Source organism: Macrobrachium nipponense, chromosome 2 (genome assembly GCF_015104395.2).
Source record: "Macrobrachium nipponense isolate FS-2020 chromosome 2, ASM1510439v2, whole genome shotgun sequence".
Taxonomy (NCBI): Eukaryota; Metazoa; Arthropoda; class Malacostraca; order Decapoda; family Palaemonidae; genus Macrobrachium; species Macrobrachium nipponense.
The window spans coordinates 42,321,839-42,334,338 of record NC_087201.1 but is presented as its reverse complement, the minus strand read 5'-3'; the positions used below and the strand labels follow the sequence as shown (position 1 = coordinate 42,334,338).

At 32.9% G+C, this 12,500-nt stretch overlaps 1 protein-coding gene across 1 annotated transcript in view; it reads left to right on the top strand.

Annotated features, from left to right (window-relative positions):
* The window catches only part of LOC135220546 (histamine H1 receptor-like), a 476,346-nt gene that overhangs the window by 331,114 nt on the left and 132,732 nt on the right, over positions 1 to 12,500 (top strand). The window contains exon 2 of the mRNA XM_064257736.1: positions 666 to 762. The gene's annotated coding sequence lies outside the window, so the exon portion shown is untranslated. The remainder of the gene's footprint in view (positions 1 to 665; positions 763 to 12,500) is intronic.

The window sequence follows — 12,500 nt, the reverse complement described above, 5'->3', positions numbered from 1 at the left end:
TTAGTTTGTAACCGCGTGATCCCGGATTATCCTGGCACTCCTGATCTTTTTGTTCACCTTGTAACCTTATTTCCAACTGTGTTTCATTTGTGCCTCGACAATGCCTGAATCAAAGGCAAAAGCGTTTGGTATTGACTTTGTTATATATATATATATATATATATATATATATATATATATATATATATATAATATATATATATATATATATATATATATTTAACATAGTGTTTATGTGTGTGTGTGTATGTGTAAGAAGAGATGCTTTGCTTTTTTTTTGTAAAATAACACATTTGCTAATTTCTTACTGAAACTCTTTAAGTCCGGATAATCTGTCAATTAAGGAATCATAATTTTCCTGGATAGATTATTACACTTTCTCCTTTTACATTACTTTAGTTGTGTATTGTTAAGTTTTATTTTTTGCTTGAACAAAAATAATACTCTTATCTATAGTCTTTACACTAAATTGCTTTTATTAGCAACACGCCCTTACAAACTTCTGAATACCGTTTATAATATTCTCATCATTATTGTAATCCACCTCAAATTACATTGGTTTTGAGTGGGTAAAAGACCCATCACTGACTTGTAGCTATCGTTTCGAAATGATATATGAATTCCATATATGCATAAATATTTAGTCTTTTTTTTTATTTTTTCAGAATACTACAAAGACCAGAGACTCATTGAAGACTTTTTTTGAACAAGATTCCTTAATCAACGCCAGAGGGAAGTGATAACGAGAGGTACCACAACAAGGTAGGACGAATTTAATTATTTACTCGATTTCCTACGATGATTTTTTTTCTAATCAAAACATTATAAGTATAACATCTACATAACAAAAAATTTACTTTACCATTTCGTATGCATGGAGCCAAGCAAGTACAGATAGATTTAAACATAAAAGTTTGTGTTCAAAGACGCTAAATTCGATTTCCCTAAATCTGAATTATATCGTTCAGAGTTAAAAAATGCACAGAGCATTGAACACAGTGAGTCTTAACTTGTCTCGCATCTATGCATTATCAAACAGAGGGAAAACATGCCATACGGTTATATATTCCAACCGAATTAAATAGGGATATTCAAATTTTAGTGGTTTGGTACCCAAACTGTTTTAAATAAGGGCAGAATAAATCTTTAGCCGGATATCGAAAAGTATCAAAGAATAATATTATTGAAGTAGCTAGGTATTTATTCAATACTGAATATGAATACTGAATTACTACTGGCTTGGCATATACACCTAATCAAACGTAATTTGTATTTTCATACAATTAGGAAATACTGAAATTTTTATAAATGTTGATTTCATTTGACAGAAAGTAAGAAAAATTGGTTAGCTTTTATATGTTGACAATAATAACAAAACACTGATAACTTTATCGCTATCAAACTTTAAAAAATTTTACCAGAAGAAAACATGTTTCAACAAATGAAACTCCTTTACAAAACATCCTCCTATGTTAATACAAATACCTTGAATTCTAGAATATGTACTCTGAAACTTGAATATATTATGTCCAATCAAAAAACACTCGTGAGCGTCCCCCTCCTGGGATATTCTGTACATAAGTGAAAATTATTCCAAATAACCGCACATAATCTAATTCAAAGCAAGTATATTACTCATGGACTGAAATGGTTATTTTTTTAGATTGTTTTCTCCACCAAATTAATCGTGAAAACAAGAAAATCAACGACTTTTGAGAGTTACTCCAAAAATCTAATTAGCGAAAAGGAAAAGTGACAATTTTTCTGTGAGTGAAGCTACGTACAGTCCCACATATGTACTGAACAAATCAATACACATAAACTTAGTTTTTTTTTTATTCCTACTTTTACATGGGGAAATGAACATCCCTTATTAAATGGTGTTGTGTATTTTTCATGACGAAAAGGTATTGGGAATCAATAAACTGTTTCTGAGAGATGTTTTTCCTTAAAAACTAAAGCAGCGTGGATACAGTTTCCATTCGGAATGTAATAAGATTTTATGAAATCCCTGATTCTCGGAATTGCCAATTTTTACGTCAACTTTCCTCAAATTTCAAAATGATAAAGCCCTGATACCTTGCTTTCTTCTAAAGGAGGTTGCGTAAGCCATATGCTCTTCTATATGTATGTTATTTGACCAATATAATTTAGTCTTCTTTCTGAGTTTCTGTGTTGGCAATACAATAACCATTTCATTTAGTTGCCATTAAAACTATATCGTTTTTTCATTACGTAACTTTTATATAGTTTGACGATTGTATTTCCTCTATTATTTAATCGGATGAAATACCATAAGGATGATCGTGACTTATGATCATTATTATTATTGTTGATACTGCTTTTATACTTGGGGATAATGATGCAATAATTACAATCAAATACACACACACACGCATACACACAAATATATATTATATATATATATATATATATATATATATATATATATATATATATATATATATATATATATATATTCATATATATATATATATATATATATATATATATATTATATATATATATATATGTGTGTGTATTGTCGTAGAGCTGGAGGAAGGAATGAAAGAAGTCGACTTCCTCTAGCTCTACGACAACATGAAATATCGCATGTTTTAGCAATAGATCGTCTATATATATATATATATATATAATATATATATATATATATATATATATATATATATATGTAATATAATTTCAATTATATTTACACTATTCTTTTATTAGATTCGTGAAGGTTTTTGTTGTTGTAATTGTATTTAACATCGTGAAAGTCAATCGCATAATTGATATAATTATTTCCGTTAACAGGAGGTCCCTAGAAAATTACTCAAATAATGAAAAGCAATATGCTGTACTTATTTTTTTTTTATCAAATCTTGTATCCTTTTCCCATGGCGGTTTATTCACAAGCATCCATTGCACGTCTCGAATTTAGCAAATAAACAAATACCCTTTTTATAGTACACTTGAACTTTGTTTTCTAACGTAAGAAAAAAAAAAACTCTTAAGGATTGTGGGCATAACTTAGGATAGGATAATTAAAGCATGGTACCTATACGGAAATATATATGAGGAAACCTAATTCAGTTAAAAAAAAACTCTTACTTTATATTCGAAATATATTTACCAGGCAGATGCTTGTAAGTGAAACCTTGCTGTATAGCAGAAGTATAGTCGCAAATTAAATTAAAATTCTCTCTCTCTCTCTCTCTCTCTCTCTCTCTCTCTCTCTCTCTAGCTTTTAAAAAGTTTTAGTGCGCGCAACAACAAGACGAATAACATATGCACGCTAAAAGACGGCCTAACATGTGCCGGACACGTTGTCTGTTGATAAAAGAAACTCTTCTTACCGGCCTACTCCGGGGATTAGAACGCCACTTTCTAGTCCTTTGAACAATTTTAAATAGAATTTTTTTGTGTATTACATTTTAAGCCTCTTAGGTAAAAGGCCTGAAACTCATGAATTTTGCTGCTGTTTAGAAAATGTTCCATCTATGTTTCTTCATTTATTGAAAATTTAAGGTCTTCTTAGTATCTGGATATCTCGCCAGTCAAATATTCTCTTCTTTACAAATTTCATTTTCCACCTAACCATTATGTGTTTATCCACACCTATTAAATTTTTCTATAAACTGCAATATACTGGAAAATGTTCTATTTCTTATGGATTTATTTCGCTAACAGTTTCCTTTTCGTTCTGAAATTTGGGTTTTCCTTCTCTCTGAAATTGATGCTTCCTATCTCTCAGGCAAAAGATCTGAAAATCTCTCAAGATTATGGAGAAACAGTAAGCATGAACTACTCAACATGTCATTTACATAGAATGTATTTATGACTCGCATGAACGAAAAACCATTAGCACAGAATGAAGGGCAACAGAGCACATATTGGTAAAACCTAAGAGAGAATTATACTGCGACAATATGTGAGCACAAATTATTAATTTGGGCTTTTTATCTAAACCTCTATGACTAGGATGCTCCAGACTGGTGGTGGACGATCGGACGATCATTTTTAGAAGCTTGTGTAGGTTTATATATATATATATATATATATATATATATATATAGATATATATATATATATATATATATGTATATATATATATATATATAATATATATATATATATATAAAATATATATATATAATATAATATATATATGTGTGTGTGTGTGTGTGTGTGTGTGTGTGTTTGTAGGCTAGATATGCCTACTTCGGAAAATCACCGAAAAAAGAATCAACTGATTAACAATTTGTAACCATGGAGGTTCAACGCCCAATAGCGTGACGGACAACTTCTGGGACGCATTTTTCCGCCGTCAAGACAGCTCTTGACAACAGTATGGTTACGCCCCTGAAGTCGTTGTCACATTGTCAGGCGTTCGAATCTCCCAGGTATTGTAGTGTTTACTGGTTATCACTCCTCTTGGGTGATATTCCAAAGATAGAGAGAAATAGATATTAAATGTTATTTGTAGCTGGTAAAGTTATATACATATATATAGTATATATATATATATTGTGACCCGTGCCTTTAACATTTGTTCAAATTATTTTAGTCTTCATTCAGAATTTCAGTTTATAAAAGAAATGCTTCAAAAAAACGGTTTTAATAATGCTTTCATAGATACGTATGTTGGTAAACAGCTAGAAAAGTTATTGTTCCCGAAAGTTTCCATTTTAAAAGCCAATAAAGCAGTACTGTATTTTACCATGTTTTTCTATGGTAATAAGAGTTTTTCTGTTAAAAATAGACTACTAAAACTTTTAAGAGAATTTTATCCTCAAGTTAATGTTAGGGTAGTGTTCAAGCCTAAGTATACTATTGGTGGTTTGTTCAAGTACAAAGACATCGTACCCCCAGAACTACAGTCTCATGTTGTATATAAATACGAGTGCAATTGCTGTAATGCAATTTACGTGGGGAAAACAAAGCGCCAAGCACGTGTACGATGGTTTGAACACTTGGGAAGATCAGTTAGGACAAACAGGCTTTTAGCAAAACCACCATTCAGTGCCATACGGGATCACGCAGAAAATAGTGATCACCCGCTTAGTTAGATTCATTTTCCATTCTCTCTAGTCGAGTGGCCCCCATGGAGCTGGCAATAGTAGAAAGTCTCTACACTTTAAAGTTGAAACCTTCCCTCAGTAACAACGAGAGGTCCACGGAGATGCTGTGTTTTTAAATTTTTAGTGTGTATGTTTGTATGCCTTCATGATGCAGGTATTTATTTATATATTTATTTATTTATTTATTTTTTAATATTGCTTACTTTCCCTTTTTATGCTTGTACATTACTTTGTTTTTATTATATATACAATGTAACCTTTGTGTAACACTTCTTCATTCTAATGATCGATCGTAATTTAGTGATTTTTAATTTTTTTTTTTTCTTTCTGTGTTTTTGTATAGACCTGATGATGGAGACAGTTACTCCGAAACCGGTAGTCATAAGAAAATAAAGGATGTTTTATGTACAAGTGCTGGTTTTACTCTTTCTATCAAGACTCCGTTTTCCAAGGGATAGATCAGTTGCAGATATATAGTAATATATATATATATATATATATATATATATATATATATATTATATATATATATATGTGTGTGTGTGTGTGTGTGTGTGTGTGTGTGTGTGTGTGTGTGTGTGTGTGTGTGTGTGTGTGTGTACAAGGTGCCAATAAAGTAATGGTGCGATTTCAAATACTTGTAGCTTCATAACTATAGATAATAGAATTAATCAGTGAAAAGGATAAGACAGTTTGATATGTTTGGTTCTTTTGTTCTTCTGAAAATTTATTTATCATCTTTTTAATAAAATATTTTTCTCAATTTCTGAAACTTCACTGGAAGGGAAAGTAACCTGTACTGTCGCTGTCCGAAGAAGGTTTACAACCCACTTAAATGCAGGAGACCAACACAGGAATTGCATAGCCAGATGAATGAAGAAATTTAAGGAAACAGATTCTTTTATTGATAAAGCATGGTCTGGTAGACCATGTTTTGATAAAGGAACGATAGCATCTGCAGAAGAATCCCATGAGAGAAGTCCGAGAAAGAGTCTATGATGAGCATCTTTGAAGATGAAGCTTTAAAAATCTAATGTGTATGAGATTCTGCAGAGAAAGTAAATGAAAGTGTATATAATGAAAACATCAAAACCTGTTTGAAGAGGATTATCATACAAGACTTACCTTCTGCCATTAGTTCACTGAAAGAATTAATAATTATATGCATTATTTAATAACTGTATGTATAAAAAATCTCTGGAGTTCTGGTTTTTATATTTTGATATGGGGTTGCAATGTTCGTGGTCCCACCTAGCTGCTGATTGTTGTCATTGTAGAATGAAGAGAATACTGGTCTTTCCAGTTATTCTTCAGATATAACCCTTCTAATGAAAGGGTTATATCCGATGGATTTGAGGTAGGTCAGTCCTGTGGAAAGAATAAAGAATGATATGGTTGCGAAATGAATAGAATTTGGAAGTTTCGTCAGGAATAAGGGAGAACTCAAAAGTATTTCATGGGACAACACAGGATAATCTCCTCTTACCTGGCATTTGCCTCCCTACGTGCCTCCTCACGAGCCCGTAGCTCTCTTGGAGAAGCAGCTTGAGACTGATGAAACAGGACAGTGGCTGGCGTAGCGCCTCCTACGTGGCAGGACAGAGCGACGACCACGTCTTCCGTCAAATCCTCAGGCGGGAAACAGGAGTACAGGAATCGCAAGTGACTATCACCTGCGATATCACAGCCGTGATCAAACTTCAAAAATGTACGTACGCCGTAGATGGCTCGGCCCATCTACGGAAAACCATTTCCAAGGGAAGGTTCGTCGAAGTAATCCTTCAAAAGGGCTTAAGGTCAATCTCCTAAAAGGCTGTTAAAAAGAGCGTACGTCCCAGAGCATAGTCAGGCCCGAACTCCTTTGGGCCGGCCTCCACTCCGCGCTACAGTTCCACCACAACTTGAAAACAAAATAAAAACAATCGTTAACACGCTAGTTAGGTAGTTCACAATAAGAAGAAGAAACAGAGCAAAACAACAGAAAGTTATGTTAACGTAGAAAAGCACTGTTGCTGAACTGAATATAATAAAAAAAAAAAAATATTAAAACTAACGAATATAAGGCTGATCTAGAAAAAAAGGAAAATCAATAAATTACGTTAATTTGACACATGGACTGAATAAAAAAAAAGTATCTTAGTTTAACCATACTACGGAGCTGATTAACAGTTCTCCTAGGGTTGGCCCGAAGGATTAGACATTCCTTTAAGTGGCTAGGAACCAAATGGTTACCTAACAATGTGACCTACAGCTTATTGTGGGATCCGAGCCACATTATATCTAGAAATTGATTTCTAATCACCATAAATAAATTCCTCTGATTCCATGTTGACAGAGCGGCGAATCGAACTCGGGACAACCGAATCGGTAGGTGAGCACATAAACCACTTGTCCAACGAGTAACTTAGACTGAATGAAAGATGTATTGGGAATGAGGGGCTTCAACATCCAGGAAGCAAAACATTGCTTACATAAAATAAATGAATGGCAATCTGTGTTGAGGCTTTAATACATGCTAATAATGATCCTTCTGTCTAGATGTATGTAACTAACACATTGGAAGATTTCATCACAATATATTCATCTATGATTCATCAGTGAGAATGCTGAAGTGATCTTTGTTGTTTCTTCAACTGGAAGCCTCCTCCACTCATAGGAAAGTGCTAACTTTGCCCAAGTGGTACAGAATTAGGGTCACATTCACTTTGCCTGTGATCACTTGTGGCCTACTGCTGACTTGTCTACTCTGCTGAGGTGAAGAAAAGGGCATAGTTCTTGTTGCTTCACACCTTGTGATTTGTTGATAAACTGGATGGCTGTACTGATCAGGTGCCGCTCCCCTCCCCAAGAGAAATGAGTAATATGTATATATATATATAATAATATATATATATATATATATATATAATATATACATTTATTATTTATTTATTTATATGTGTATATGTATAATATAAATATAGATTATATAATTCTATATATATATATATATCTATATATATATATATATATATATGCATATATATATATAATATCATATATATAAATATATATAATATATGTATGTATATGTATATAACTATATATGATATAACTATATATATATATATAATCATATATACATATATATATATATATATATATATATATATATATAATATATATAAAATCAAGGAGATCTAGTTTAACCAAATGGGTTACACTGAAAATGTATGCAACTTATCTTGGTACAACATTATTCTGGCTTTAGCCTTAAAGTCAGATAAAAACATACAAAATTTCAGCTGTGAGTCTTCTTCAGAAGGGGAAGTGATTTGGTAAACTCTTAATTGATTATATTGACAATAGAAAACACATATCAGAAGAATAATGGTGTAACTGAAGCATATAAACAATGGTCCCATAATACAGGATATCAGATGAAGAACAAAAGTGAGCCCTCTCACTAGGGTGCTGTAACGATGGGAATACAGTGGGGGTGCCACTGTTCATAAAGTGATGGAGAGATCAGTAGCTAACTAACTCTTATGTATATTAAAAAACACAAAAGGTTACCTCATAGAAATTGGGAGCTTGATCAAAGAATCGTGGAATTGTACAGAGAGTGATTAAAATGAACTCGATTCTAATACCTTGGATTTTAAACAATTATTTTCCATGTCACTTCACTGAATCATAAATCAAAACAACAATAAATAAAAGCAATACAGGTCTCACTGTAGGTATATCACACTGTGAAAATAGTAAAAGACTGACAGGGACGTGACTGGCTAAGAGAACATCAACTCTGGCTCTTTACCATCTTCAGGAGAGGGCTTCCTTGTCTTTATGGGGGCTGACGGTGAGGAAAAGAAGTTAATAATAATCACAACAAAAGTTACAGAGGCCAACAACAGCCACTTGTATCGAGGGGCAGCTCTAGAGAGCAAGGGAGGACAGAAGCGTCCTGGCTAAGTCCAGCATCTTCTAAGGATGAACTTATCATTGCGAGGCCCTCTTATAAGTTTGTGGGATTACACTGTTGTTCCATGCATATGGAGTTGGAGTTTTCGCGGGACTACACGTAAATCTGGGGTCTCTCACTTGGACATGAGGTCATCGTGGCTCAGGGCTTCAGTATGACGCCGAGCACTTGGTCAGATTTATGTCTTCTGACTGGTCAGAATTATGTCTTCTGACAGCTGGTGCCTTGGGTGAGGATTAGCCTCAAAGGTAGCGGTGAGAAAGGTTTGTAGGGTGAATTTTGACTAGTTTGATTTATGATAGAAATGAAAAAAATGGTTATGATTTTAGTGAATATCAAATCTTTTACAATGAATATTACTTTATTTACTTGGAGATATATCAAGGACAGTTTAGCAAAAATTTTGACTTACGCTTCAAATTCCGAATGGGATAAACTCTCTTTAAGCTATAGTTTATATATATATATATATTATATAATATATATATATATATATATATCTATATAATACATATATATATATATATATATATAGATATATATAGATATATATACATGTATATATATACATATATATATATATATATATATATAGATATATATATATATATATATATATATATATATATATATATATATATAGTAAATAAACGAAAAACGTTCTACCTATATAACAGGTATATATATAAGACATATATGAGATATTATATATATATATTAGATACAAATGTATATAGATACAATATATATATATATATTATATATATATATAATAATATATATATCTATATATATATTTTTATCTATATATAGTATTTATATATATGTAAATAAACGAAAAACTGTTCTACCTTTACATATAACAGGTACTGTATTCCATGTGTTAACAGCATACACACATAGGCAAAAGCAACTTCATTACGTTTTCAAAGGAAGTAAAATTTATTAACGACAAGTCCTTTTGAGAACAAAGTGTTGGATAATTAGTTCAATTTGCTCCCAAGTGTCATAGTTTTTACTTCCTACGAAAGAATTTATCCACCACCAGTTGTTATACAATTTGTTGAATCCACACTCTTCCTCTGTTTTTGTTTTTTTGCCTAATTTGACTTCTGTAAACTTATATTACTCGTTATTATCTATAATCTTATTTATAAAATTTTAGGGGGATAGGGGAGCAAGATTCGCTAGTTTACAGGAAGAACAAAGGCACGATAGAGACACAGATGTAAGCAAATAAAACCCATTCGTTTAAAGTTAAACGTTCCACTTGAAATTCATCTCGGGTTCTATCGTTTTCTCCCTCCTCTGAAATTCTGCGTCATTCGCTTCGCATCATTTCGTTTGAAACAAAGCTGCTAGGATGCAATTTGACAATCCTAGATCAGTTAGTTCTTCATTACGTCACTACTTATATAATACATCAATTATATATATTTGTATGTATACACGCACATAAAATCACTTACAAGAAAGAAGTTATCTAATTTCAAAATTTCGGCACAGGAATTCAATTTCGATAACGACTTATATATCCCCTAACTATTATTGAGGGCCAATAGTTTTTATATAAGAACTCTTATAAACATTTGTGTCAGAGTATATCAAAGGAGTTTTACTCAATATGTCACCTTAACATTGCAAAGTAAAATCTTCCTTCCCTTTTTTAGTTTTCTGTAAAAGAAAACGATTAAGATAACTATTTGCCTTTCAGTCCGCACATTTTTGCCCGCCCTCAGATCTTAAAAACTTCTGAGGCTAGAGGGCTGCAAATTGGTATGCTGATCACCCACTCTCCAATCATTAAACATACCAGTTTACAGCCCTCTAGCCTCATTAGTTTGTTCTATTTTATTTAAGGTTAAAGTTAGCCATGATCGTGAGTCTGGTACCGCTAAAGGTACCAGTAGCACAGGCCACTACCTGGCCGTGGCTGAAAGCTTCATACAGCATTATACGCTGTAAAAAAAAAGTAGATTGCTCCGAAGAAACTTCGGTTCATTTTTTACTTGTTCATTATACCCTTGGATGGCTGCAGATTCGACTAAAGATAGTTTAATGAAAAATCCCTAGCAACTTTGTTGAGCTCAGTGGACTGATCTCACACTGAAGGCCTAGACAGCAAGTCCTAACATTTTTTGCAAGTTCTGGGCATAGAGAGCTTAAGTATATCAGCATGGAATGTTTCCCTTCAGGTATTCCATACACTTTACTTGTGACAGTAACAAGCACAAATAAACAAAATAAAATTTCATGGTATGTTGAACACATCATTTAGATATGGACTTCGATTTTTTCCGGATTTCAACCCCTAGTTACCAAAGGAAAAACTAACCTTCGAAATCGGGTGACGCGACTCAAGATGAATGTGGTGCAGGTGCGACCTCCGAGGTCACTTTTGCTTAAAACACTAACTGAAAACTCAGCTTAACTCCAACTCCTATATTTACTCCTATAGAGTGAAACAGTTCAACGGTTTCCTTTTCTTCACTGCCCATTGACTTGTATACCTCCCCCTTACTGACTTCCAGGTGACAGACTTCTACATATAAACACTGGCGTTCAGCCTTCTCGTTTTAAAACACTTTAAAACGCTTTCATCAGCTTCTCTTCACTGTAAAATCAACAGTGAATCATCAGCAAACGACAGTGGACACTATGCTTCATACACAACCCGATCTCTTATTGTGCAGCTTATATCTATTCTTTCTCTAACATCTCCTATTCTCTGAGCAGTATGATATTAAACAGCTTTGGTGATAAATACACCTTTGACTTATGCCCCTTATTCAGGAAATTATACTCTGTTTTTTTTCATCTGTCCATCCGCCTGTGGTGTTTTTGTATGGTAACACTGCGTCCCGGGCTTTAGATAGTTACGCTGTGTAAGTTTTAGGTAAATAAAAGGATATCTGGGTGTACATTTGCAACTGAAAAGTGTTTTAATAATTTAATGTATGCGAATTACACCATTAATATTCGAAATAGGATATTATTATAATCGTTGAATGTAAGCTGAATGTCACTATCTTAGGCCCGGGACGCAGTGTTACCATACAAAAACACCACAGGCGGATGGACAGATGAAAAAAAACCGAGTATAGTCACTCTAATACATACAATCGCAAGTTTCTCAATCACCTTAATTAAAGCTTCACATTACATTCAACAAATTGACTTTTACACTAGAACCTGGAAACCTTCCACATTGCATATATTTTTTAATGTCTCTTCATGCAAGCTACGCACAGGTTTTCTTTTTCTCTCAAACTTCTAATTCAATTTCTACATGGTAAACGCAAGATGCACCCACACTATTGCTTGTCTCAGCTCAAACAGCTTTTCCTTAACAACCTACTTTCATCTTCTGTTTAAGATATACTTAATATTACCACACAACTTACCTGTGTTAATGTGTTCTTCGCTTTCTCATTTCCTACGTAAAAAGAGAT